The sequence below is a fragment of the Balaenoptera physalus genome (genome assembly GCF_965194825.1).
Source record: "Balaenoptera physalus genome assembly, chromosome: 19".
NCBI lineage: Eukaryota > Metazoa > Chordata > Mammalia > Artiodactyla > Balaenopteridae > Balaenoptera > Balaenoptera physalus.
In genome coordinates, this window is record NC_138900.1 from 582942 (window position 1) to 595769 (window position 12828).

General features: G+C 38.2%; 1 protein-coding gene across 3 annotated transcripts in view; it reads right to left on the reverse strand.

The window, feature by feature from the left end:
* LOC309648103 (zinc finger protein 154-like) overlaps positions 1-12828 on the reverse strand; it is a 202525-nt gene that overhangs the window by 58515 nt on the left and 131182 nt on the right. The gene's annotated exons all lie outside the window — the stretch shown is intronic.

Here is a 12828-nt window from a genome sequence, read left to right on the forward strand (position 1 = left end):
AAGATACCTGTCAGTGTGTGTGATTAGGATATGATTTGTTAGAACAAGCCGTCTCATGACTTCTAGATAACGAACTAGATACCTACTGATTCACCACTGAATCATCAGAGATCTTTCCAGAGAGAGGAGGCAAAATATTAATAATAATGAAGATATTATGTATATATAAAACATGCCGTCATACAAGATAACCTTTAGCTTTGAGATTCTTTATATCCCTGATTATCTTGCTCTTTGTATCTTACAATCTTTTATTCACATGTTTTTTAAGTGTGTCTTGCTTTCACGAAATCTGACAGGAAGTTTAACACTTGCACTCATCAAAGACATCTTAGTAAAACACTCTTACAGATTCGATTTGCAAATCATGCTCCCAAAAGATAAAAAAATGCATATCCAACAATTGACATAAATGTCCACTCAAAAACTGAATAAAACACAGTCTTCTTACTCTTCGTGGGGAGCAAAGCTCTTAGAATGGACATTGTGAGGCTCAATGTGTTTGGTCAACAATAAGAGCAAGTATAATCCAGACAGGTTGTAGAGGAAACAGGGAGAGATACTAGGAAGCCCTAAAGCAAATAGATGAGGTGGCACCATGCCTCTTGGTCCCTCAGAATGCATCCTTTTTGTATCTCTTTGTCAGTATTTGTGTTCCAATCCCAGAAAGTAGATTTTTTTCCCCCATATAACGTTTCTTATTGAATTTTCTGAGATATGGTCTATTCCTTCTAAGAATATGACATGTATCTGGGAATAGTGCTTACTTACCAAATTTACATTTGTTGCCAGGATGGCCAAAATATCGGCATCTGTGTATGGGGTAAAAAGTGGGCATCCAAACAAGAGATAAAGGTTTTTAATTCCACGATCTCATCTCCTTGCTGGGCAGTGATTATTATTTCACCTGTAAATGCAGTGACAGTGTCTGCAAGGGGACTCAAGAATATCTCTGAAAAATAGTTGTAGAGTGAGAAAATTACAGAAAGTTATTAATGTTGATTAATGGAGTCATCCATTAAGCACTGTGGAAATCACTAGAAAAGGACTTGTGAAACCTGAGAACAGGTAAGTCTCAATGGGTGGTAAATGAAGGACACTGAGTCCTAAAATGTGAGAGAATTAAGTTGAGTCCATGGTTATGCTGGAGACTTGGCTACCATGAAATTCTTATTTCCACAAAGTGTGAATCCTTTCCATTCATGACAACCCTGAGAAAACAAACTTGAGAAAAAGAAACAGTAAGGTGAGAGCAGAAAGAGGTAGAAGAATGGAAGGAAAGCTATGGCATCATGTTTTATTCCATCAATAATCATTTACTAAACATCTCATCTGGCTCAGAGGCTCATCTAGATATGAGTTATACATCAGCAACCAAAAAACTGTGTTCTCATGCAGCCTTCAATCTAACTCTTTATTGAAGGAATAGTCAATAAATCACAAAAAAATTCTATATTATAGTAATTATAAGATGACAGGTGCTGTGGAAATATAAAAGAGCAGCAATGAGGAATGCAAGCATGTGGAGTCTGAGGATTTCAGTAGGAAATAGAGGGGTCAGAGATGTTCTCATAGTGCAGATAATATTCAAGCAAGTATTTAATGGAGAGGAGAGAGTGACAAGGATACATCAGAAAGATGTTCCATGGAGAAGAAATAGCCAATACACTTTCCCAAGGGTAGTTGTTTGCCTGGACTGCCAGACCACTCATATGACCATTGTGCCAGTTCCAGGGTGCTAGAAATATTTTCTGGTGTGTGTGTTTTTTCGTTTTGTTTAGTTTAATTTTTATTGGAGTATGGTTGCTTTACAATGTTGTGTTAGCCTCCACTGACAACAAAATGAATCATCCATAGACAGATATCCCCTCCCTTTTGGACGTCCCTCCCATTTAGGTTACCACAGTGCATTAGGTAGAGTTCCCTGTGCTATACAGTATGTTCCCATCAGTTGTCTATTTTATACATAGTATCAATAATGTATATGTGTCAATCCCAGTCTCCCAATTCCTCCCTCCCCACCCCTTTTCCGCTTGGTATCCATACATTTGTTCTCTATGTCTATGTCTCTATTTCCGCTTTGCAAATAAAATCTATACCATCTTTCTAGATTCCACATATATACGTTATTATACGATATTTGCTTTTCTGACTTACTTCACTCTGTATGACACTCTCTAGGTCCATCCATGTCTCTAAAAATGACCCAATTTCATTCATTTTTATGGCTGAGTGGTGTGTTTTAATATACTGTAAAATACAGTAAAAATATGTTGGTCTCTACCACTAGTTCCTGGCACAGAGCTCCTAAAACCCTTCTAATTTCCTAAGTGATAAGAGCACTAAGAGCATCTTTTGGTCTAATATTTGGTCTTTGACCACAGTTCCTGCCACCAAGCTCTGAAATCCCTTGGAATTTCATTTTATTTCTTTTTCTTCTCTGATTGCTGTGGCTAGGACTTCCAAAACTATGTTGAATAAAAGTGGCAAGAGTGGGCATCCTTGTCTTCGATTAAATGCTTTCAGCTTTTCACTGTTCAGTATGATACCAGTTGTGGGCTTATCATATATGGCCTTTATCATGTTGAGGTATGTACCCTCTATGCCCATTTTCTAGAGAGTTTTTTATCATAATCGGTATTGAATTTTGTCAAAAGCTTTTTCTGCATTCTATTGAGATGATCATATGATTTTTATTCTTCAACTTGTTAATGTGGTATATGATTGATTTGTGGATATTCAACCATCCTTGCATCCCTGGAATAAATCCCACTTGATCATGGTGTATGATCCTTTTAATGTATTGTTGGATTTGGTTTGCTAATATTTTGTTAAGGATTTTTGCATATATATTCATCAGTGATATTGGCCTGTAATTTTCTTTTTTTGTGATATCTTTGTCTTGTTTTGGTATTATAGTGAGGCTGGCCTTGTAGAATGAGTTCAAAAATGTTCCTGCTGTAAGTTTTCGGGAATAGTTTGAGAAGCAGAGGTGTTAACTCTTCTCTGAACTTCTGGTAGAATTCACCTGTGAAGCCATCTGGTCCTGAACTTTTGTTTGTTGGTAGTTTTTTAAAATTGCCGATTCAATTTCATTACTGGTTAATTGGTCCGTTCATATTTTCTATTTTTTCCTTGTTCAGTCTTGAGAGAGTGTACATTCTAGGAATTTGTCCATTTCTTCTAGGTTGTCCATTTTATTGGCATATAGTTGTTGATATTAATCTCATGATCCTTTGTATTTCTGTTGTGTCGGTTGAAACTTCTGCTTCTTCATTTCTGATTTTCTGGATTTTGGCCCTCTTTTTTCCTTAATGAGTGTGGCTAAAGATTTATCAATTTTATTTTTCTTTTCAAAGAACCTTCTCTGACCATAACTTTTCCTACTTGTCAAGTATCTTTTTCGACCACAATGCTATGAGACTAGAAATCAACTACAAGAAAGAGAAAAAAAACTGCAAAAAACACAAACACATGGAGACTAAATAATATGCTGCTAACAACCAATGGATCACTGAAGAAATCAAAGAAATAAAAAAAATATCAGGAGTTCCCTAGTGGCCTAGTGGTTAGGATTCCAGGATTTCACTGCTGTGGCCTGGGTTCAATCACTGGTCGGGAAACTGAGATCCCTCAAGCCGCCCAGCATGGCAAAAAAAAAAAAAAAAAAAAAAAATCTGTAGGCAAATGAAAACAAAAACACAACAATCCAAAATCTATGGGATATAGCAAAAGCAGTCCAAAGTGGGAAGTTTATAGTGATACAAGCCTACCTCAGGAAACAAGAAAAATCTCAAACAACCTAAACTTACACCTAAAGGAACTAGAAAAAGAACAAACAAAACCCAAATTTAGTAGAAGAAACAAATAATAAAGATCAGGGCAGAAATAGAGACTAAAAAAAAATTGAAACGGTCAATGAAACTGAAATTTTGTCAGTTTCTTAACAACAAAAAAATTCACCTACCATCTGACTCAGGAATTATACTCACAAATCTTAGTTCAAAATAAATGAAACACATTTCCACATGAAGACTAGCTATAAATGTCTGCAGCAGCTTTATCTTTAACATCCCCAAGCTGGAAACTCAACTATCAATAACAAGTGAATTGAGACAGGTGAATGGCATGTAACTGATATTCAGCTGATCCAATTGGGGACCCAGGTTGGCTGTCTCTGGCATCTGTACTATTGAACTACAACACTTCACAACACTGCTCTAGCAGGTGCCGAGTTCAGGCATGTTGATAATGAGGATAATGATGATGATGATGGTGGTATCAACAGGAGCAGTGATAGCAACAGAGATCATACCTCAGACCTGCACAGTCAGGAAGTAACAGACTGGTCTGTTTTCATACATGAACATTTAGACAAACAATAATACTGTGACATAAATACCATATTACCCCATTCTGTCAAGGAGGACTCTAAGGCAGGGAGAGGTTCAGAAACTTGCCTGGAGCCATACAGCCTGTGAGGAGCAGAGCTGGGATTCTCACCAGGAGCTCTGGCTCCAGGACTCGGCCTCCTGAGTGCTACACTAAGGAGGAAACAGTGCACAGCTCTGTGTGGGGCCAGCATTCTTGGAGAAGGTAGCCATGTGAGGGGGAGGTGATCTGGAGTATTTAATCCTCGAGAAAGGGGAATCTGTGTGAGGGGATGACTTGGTCATTCCCAGATTTTGATATTTCATGGACTTGTAAAATTTTTTTAAAAATCAGAAAATCTACATGGTGATTTGGTGCAGAAAGGACATCAACTATCATCTACACTCACTCACATTTCATTTTTAAAAAGGACTTTTAGGGAATTCCCTAGCAATCCAGTGGTTAGGCCTCTGTGCTCCCACTGAAGGGGGCAGGGGTTCGATCCCTGGTCTGGTCTGGGAACTAAGATCTTGCATGCCGTGCAACGTGGCCACAAAAAGGACTTTTAGCAGCAAAGAAAGCACAGGTTGGCACCTCATAGAGAAGGCACATCTTCTACATTGAATAACTTGAGGTTTCTGAGGAACTCACTCAGTGGCTGTATCTTCTTTACTTTGCTGAGGACAGGATGTTGGAATTCAAGGAATGGAGTCGGAACAGTGCCTGCAACAAACCTGACACCTGGTCTGTGCTTACGGGAACTTGGCTGTGGCCAGTGTTACAATTCTCTTTTAAATGACCTACATTTTATTTTTCTTATATAGATTGCGTCTTAAAAAGAATATTTGTATCTCTCTGCTAATTGGGAAAACCAGTTTGACTTGGGACAAGTGGAAGTTTACCATGAAAATACAATGAAATCAAAATAATGCTCTGAAGTCCCAGGGACCTCATGGGGTATGCTCACGGGTGCCCCCTCTATTAAAAAGGGATATTAGTGTCATGTCCCTGTTCGGGCACCAAAAAGGGGGAGGGGATATTAATAACAGTGGGCAATAGAGTTCTAGCACTATACCAAGAAGACTTTCTCCTGACAGCAGCAAGGGGAAGAGCGGGGAAAAAGAATCACTTTCTCAGGGTGTCCAGACATTCCACTTGATGTCGGATCTCTGCATCCTCTAAAATCATCTCCTGAAGCAGCACGGGAGCATGGTTCAGGCCTTAAGAAACAAGGGACAGAGGGATTAACCACGATGGCGGAAGAGAAGGACGTGCTCTCACTCCCTCTTGCGAGAGCACCAGAATCACAACTGGCTGCTGGACAATCATTGACAGGAAGACCCTGGACTTCACCAAAGAGGATACGCCACGTCCAAGGACAGAGGAGAAGCCACAGTGAGACGGTAGGAGGGGCGCAATCAGAGTAAAATCAAATCCCACAACTGCTGGGTGGGTGACTCACAGACTGGCGAACACTTATACCACAAAAGTCCACCCACTGGAGTGAATGTTCTGAGCCTCACGTCAGGCTTCCCAACCTGGGGGTCCGGCAACGGGAGGAGGAATTCCTAGAGAATCAGACTTTGAAGCCTAGTGGGAATTGATTGCAGGACTTTGACAGGACTGGGGGAAACAGAGACCCCACTCTTGGAGGGCACACACAAAGTAGTGTGCGCATCGGGACCCAGGGGAAGGAGCAGTGACCCTGGGGGAGACTGAACCAGACCTACCTGCTGGTGTTGGGGGGTCTCCTGCAGAGGCGGGGTGTGGCTCTGTTTCACCGTGGGGACAAGGACACTGGCAGCCGAGGTTCTGGGAAGTGCTCCTTGGCGTGAGCCTTCCCAGAGTCTGCCATTAACCTCACCAAAGAGCCCAGGTAGGCTCCAGTGTTGGGTTGCCTCAGGCAAAACAACCAACAGGGAAGGAACCCAGCCCCACCCATCAACAGTCAAGTGGATTAAAGTTTTACTGAGCTCTGACCGCCACAGCAACAGTCAGCTCAACCCACCATCAGAGCCTCCCATCAAGCCTCTTAGATAGCCTCAACCACCAGAGGGCAGACAGCAGAAGCAAGAAAAACTACAATCCTGCAGCCTGTGGACCAAAAACCACAGTTACAGATAGATAGACAAGATGAAAAGGCAGAGGGCTATGTACCAGATGAAGGAACAAGAAAAAACCCCAGAAAAACAACTAAATGAAGTGGAGATAGGCAACCTTCCAGAAAAAGAATTCAGAATAATGATAGTGAAGATGATCCAGGACCTCGGAATAAGAATGGAGGCAAAGATTGAGAAGATGCAAGAAATGATTTACAAAGACCTAGAAGAATTAAAGAACAAACAAACAGAGATGACCAATACAATAACTGAAATGAAAACTACACTAGAAGGAATCAATAGCAGAATAACTGAGGCAGAAGAACGGATAAGTGACCTGGAAGACAGAATGGTGGAATTCACTGCTGCGGAACAGACTAAAGAAAAAAGAATGAAAAGAAATGAAGACAGCCTAAGAGACCTCTGGGACAACATTAAACGCAACAACATTCGCATTATAGGGGTCCCAGAAGGAGAAGAGAGAGAGAAAGGACCAGAGAAAATATTCGAAGAGATTATAGTCGAAAACTTCCCTAACATGGGAAAGGAAATAGCCACCCAAATCCAGGAAGCGCAGAGAGTCCCATACAGAATAAACTCAAGGAGAAACACGCCGAGACACATAGTAATCAAAGTGGCAAAAATTAAAGACAAACAAAAATTATTGAAAGCAGCAAGGGAAAAACGACAAATAACATACAAGGGAACTCCCATAAGGTTAACAGCTGATTTCTCAGCAAAAACTCTACAAGCCAGAAGGGAGTGGCATGATATACTTAAAGTGATGAAAGGGAAGAACCTACAACCAAGATTACTCTACCCGGCAAGGATGTCATTTAGATTTGATGGAGAAATAAAAAGCTTTACAGACAAGCAAAAGCTACGAGAATTCAGCACCACCAAACCAGCTCTACAACAAATGCTAAAGGAACTTCTCTAAGTGGGAAACACAAGAGAAGAAAAGGACCTACAAAAACAAACCCAAAACAATTAAGAAAATGGTCATAGGAACATACATATCGATAATTACCTTAAACGTGAATGGATTAAATGCCCCAACCAAAAGACATAGACTGGCTGAATGGATACAAAAACAAGACCCATATATATGCTGTCTACAAGAGACCCACTTTAGACCTAGGGACACATACAGACTGAAAGTGAGGGGATGGAAAAAGATATTCCATGCAAATGGAAATCAAAAGAAAGCTGGAGTAGCTATACTCATATCAGATAAAATAGACTTTAAAATAAAGAATGTTACAAGAGACAAGGAAGGACACTACATAATGATCCAGGGATCAATCCAAGAAGAAGACATAACAATTATAAATATATATGCACCCAACATAGGAGCACCTCAATACATAAGGCAACTGCTAACAGCTATAAAAGAGGAAATCGACAGTAACACAATAATAGTGGGGGACTTTAACACCTCACTTACACCAATAGACAGATCATCCAAAATGAAAATAAATAAGGAAACAGAAGCTTTAAATGACACAATAGACCAGATAGATTTAATTGATATATATAGGATATTCCATCCAAAAACAGCAGATTACACGTTCTTCTCAAGTGTGCACGGAACATTCTCCAGGATAGATCACATCTTGGGTCACAAATCAAGCCTCAGTAAATTTAAGAAAATTGAAATCATATCAAGCATCTTTTCTGACCACAACGCTATGAGATTAGAAATGAATTACAGGGAAAAAAACGTAAAAAAGACAAACACATGGAGGCTAAACAATACGTTACTAAATAACCAAGAGATCACTGAAGAAATCAAAGAGGAAATCAAAAAATACCTAGAGACAAATGACAATGAAAACACGACGACCCAAAACCTATGGGATGCAGCAAAAGCAGTTCTAAGAGGGAAGTTTATAGCTATACAAGCCTACCTAAAGAAACAAGAAAAATCTCAAGTAAACAATCTAACCTTACACCTAAAGAAACTAGAGAAAGAAGAACAAACAAAACCCAAAGTTAGCAGAAGGAAAGAAATCATAAAGATCAGAGCAGAAATAAATGAAATAGAAACAAAAAAAACAATACCAAAGATCAATAAAACTAAAAGTTGGTTCTTTGAGAAGATAAACAAAATTGATAAGCCATTAGCCAGACTCATCAAGAAAAAGAGGGAGAGGACTCAAATCAATAAAATCAGAAATGAAAAAGGAGAAGTTACAACAGACACCGCAGAAATACAAAGCATCCTAAGAGACTACTACAAGCAACTTTATTCCAATAAAATGGACAACCTGGAAGAAATGGACAAATTCTTAGAAAGGTATAACCTTCCAAGACTGAACCAAGAAGAAACAGAAAATATGAACAGACCAATCACAAGTAATGAAATTGAAACTGTGATTAAAAATCTTCCAACAAACAAAAGTCCAGGACCAGATGGCTTCACTGGTGAATTCTATCAAACATTTAGAGAAGAGCTAACACCCATCCTTCTCAAACTCTTCCAAAAAATTGCAGAGGAAGGAACACTGCCAAACTCATTCTATGAGGCCACCATCACCCTGATACCAAAACCAGACAGACACTACAAAAAAAGAAAATTACAGACCAATATCACTGATGAATATAGATGCAAAAATCCTCAACAAAATACTAGCAAACAGAATCCAACAACACATTAAAAGGCTCATACACCACGATCAAGTGGGATTTATCCCAGGGATGCAAGGATTCTTCAATATACGCAAATCAATCAATGTGATACACCATATTAACAAATTGAAGAATAAAAACCATATGATCATCTCAATAGATGCAGAAAAAGCTTTTGACAAAATTCAACACCCATTTCTGACAAAAACTCTACAGAAAGTGGGCATAGAGGGAACCTACCTCAACATAATGAAGGCCATACATGACAAACCCACAGCAAACATCATTCTCAATGGTGAAAAACTGAAAGCATTTCCTCTAAGATCAGGAACGAGACAAGGATGTCCACTCTCACCACTATTATTCAACATAGTTCTGGAAGTCCTAGCCACGGCAATCAGAGAAGAAAAAGAAATAAAAGGAATACAAATTGGAAAAGAAGTAGTAAAACTGTCACTGTTTGCGGATGACATGATACTATACATAGAGAATCCTAAAACTGCCACCAGAAAACTGCTAGAGCTAATTAATGAATATGGTGAAGTTGCAGGATATAAAATTAATGCACAGAAATCTCTTGCATTCCTATACACTAATGATGAAAAATCTGAAAGAGAAATTATGGAAACACTTCCATTTACCATTGCAACAAAAAGAATAAAATACCTAGGAATAAACCTACCTATGGAGACAAAAGACCGGTATGCAGAAAACTATAAGACACTGATGAAAGAAATTACAGATGATACCAACAGATGGAGAGATATACCATGTTCTTGGATTGGAAGAATCAACATTGTGAAAATGAGTATACTACCCAAAGCAATCTACAGATTCAATGCAATCCCTATCAAATTACCAATGGCATTTTTTACAGAGCTAGAACAAATCATCTTAAAATTTGTATGGAGACACAAAAGACCCCGAATAGCCAAAGCAGTCTTGAGGCAAAAAAATGGAGCTGGAGGAATCAGACTCCCTGACTTCAGACTATACTACAAAGCTACAGTAATGAAGACAATATGGTACTGGCACAAAAACAGAAACACAGATCAATGGAACAAGATAGAAAGCCCAGAGATTAACCCACGCACCTATGGTCAACTAATCTATGACAAAGGAGGCAAAGATATACAATGGAGAAAAGACAGTGTCTTCAATAAGTGGTGCTGGGAAAACTGGACAGCTATATGTAAAAGAATGAAATTAGAATACTCCCTAACACGATACACAAAAATAAACTCAAAATGGATTAGAGACCTAAATATAAGACTGGACAGTATAAAACTCTTAGAGGAAAACATAGGAAGAACACTCTTTGACATAAATCACAGCAAGATCTTTTTTGATCCACCTCCTAGAGTAATGGAAATAAAAACAAAAATAAACAAATGGGACCTAATGAAACTTCAAAGTTTTTGCACAGCAAAGGAAACCATAAACAAGACGAAAAGACAACCCTCAGAATGGGAGAAAATATTTGCAAATGAATCAACGGACAAAGGATTAATCTCCAGAATATATAAACAGCTCATTCAGCTCAATATTAAAGAAACAAACACCCCAATCCAAAAATGGGCAGAAGACCTAAATAGACATTTCTCCAAAGAAGACATACAGACGGCCATGAAGCACATGAAAAGATGCTCAACATCACTAATTATTAGAGAAATGCAAATCAAAACTACAATGAGGTATCACCTCACTCCTGTTAGAATGGGCATCATCAGAAAATCTACAAACAACAAATGCTGGAGAGGGTGTGGAGAAAAGGGAACCCTCTTGCACTGTTGGTGGGAATGTAAATTGATACAGCCACTATGGAGAACAATATGGAGGTTCCTTAAAAAACTAAAAATAGAATTACCATATGACCCAGCAATCCCACTACTGGGCATATACCCAGAGAAAACCGTAATTCAAAAAGACACATGCACCCGAATGTTCATTGCAGCACTATCTACAATAGCCAGGTCATGGAAGCAACCTAAATGCCCATCAGCAGACGAATGGATAAAGAAGTTGTGGTACATATATACAATGGAATATTACTCAGCCATAAAAAGGAACGAAATTGAGTCATTTGTTGAGACGTGGATGGATCTAGAGACTGTCATACAGAGTGAAGTAAGTCAGAACGAGAAAAACAAATATCGTATATTAATGCATATATGTGGAACCTAGAAAAATGGTACAGATGAGCCGGTTTGCAGGGCAGAAGTTGAGACACAGATATAGAGAACGGACATATGGACACCAAGCGGGGAAAACTGCGGTGGGGTGGGGATGGTGGTGTGCTGAATTGGGCGAGTGGGATTGACATGTATACACTGATGTGTATAAAATTGATGCCTAATAAGAACCTGCAGTATAAAAAAACAAACAAACAAAACAACTAATACTAAACTTTCATTGGGTTATTTGTATGGAAATATGTTAATATAAATGTTTCAGACATTACATGAAATTTCTAAAAATCTTATATGTTCTGGTATACTGTTATAATAATCCTAGTTATTACTTTAAAATGTATATCTCAGAAATAACTAATTTTCTTGTCAACTGCATTATTATGAACTTTCATCAAATCTTTAACTGTGATCATTTTTAAGTATTTTGTCATTTACAGACAGTTCTGGGTGTACTCTGATGCTTTTGCAAACATGTTCCTATAAAAGGGTTTCATCTTCAAGAAATTCATGGAAAAGACTGTGACAAGTACAGGTTTCTGGTAACTGACTGTACTGCTGAACTGAATGAATAAGCATTTTCAGAACTCTAATGAAAAACTGATGAACTCATAAAAGTGCTAACAAAAGATCAAGATGAAAAAAAAATTAATTACATGGGACTGAGTGAACTGATGAGGATGAATATAATTTTTGTGACTTTCTGTCTGAATTAAAAAAAAAAATCCCACAAGGACTCAGAGGCAAAGAATATACAAATCAATTTTCACTGCAAAGTAAAGGAGCTGTTACAGTGGAGGATTACTGGACTGAATGTCAATATTATGACATAGTATGAGTGTGTTTCATGTTTGGTAATTGCAATCATTGTTGCTTTTGTTGTGGTCATCCATGTACAATGCTTGGTGTCAGTCTATTTATCTCTTGTAAAAATAAAATACAGTGTGTGTGTGTGTGAAAAAAAATAAAAAACAAAAAAATAAAAACAAATGGATGGCTAAAGAAGATGTGGTACAGATATATACAATGGAATATTACTCAGCCATAGAAAAGAATGAAATTCTGCCATTTGCAGTAATGTGGATGGACCTCAAAGATATGCTCAGTGAAATAAATCAGAGAAAGACAAACACCATATGATATCACTTATACGTGGAATCTAAAAAATAATACAAATGAATGTACAGCAAAACAGAAACAGACTCACCGATAGAGAAAACCAACTAGTGGTTACCAGAGGGGAATGGGAAGGGGGTAGGAACAAGTTGGGGGTATGGGATTAAGAGATACAAAGTACTATGTATAAAATAGATAAGCAAGAAGGATATGTTGTATAGCACAGGGAATTATATATCATTAGCTTGTAATTACTTTTAACATAGTATAATCTGTAAAAGTACTGAATCACTAAGCTATATGCCTGAACCTAGTATAATACTGTAAATCCACTATACTTCAATAAAAATTTTTTAATTAAAAAAAAAAAAAAGAAACAAGGAACAATGGTGTAGCATTCAGGAGAGGAGCTACCCCCACCT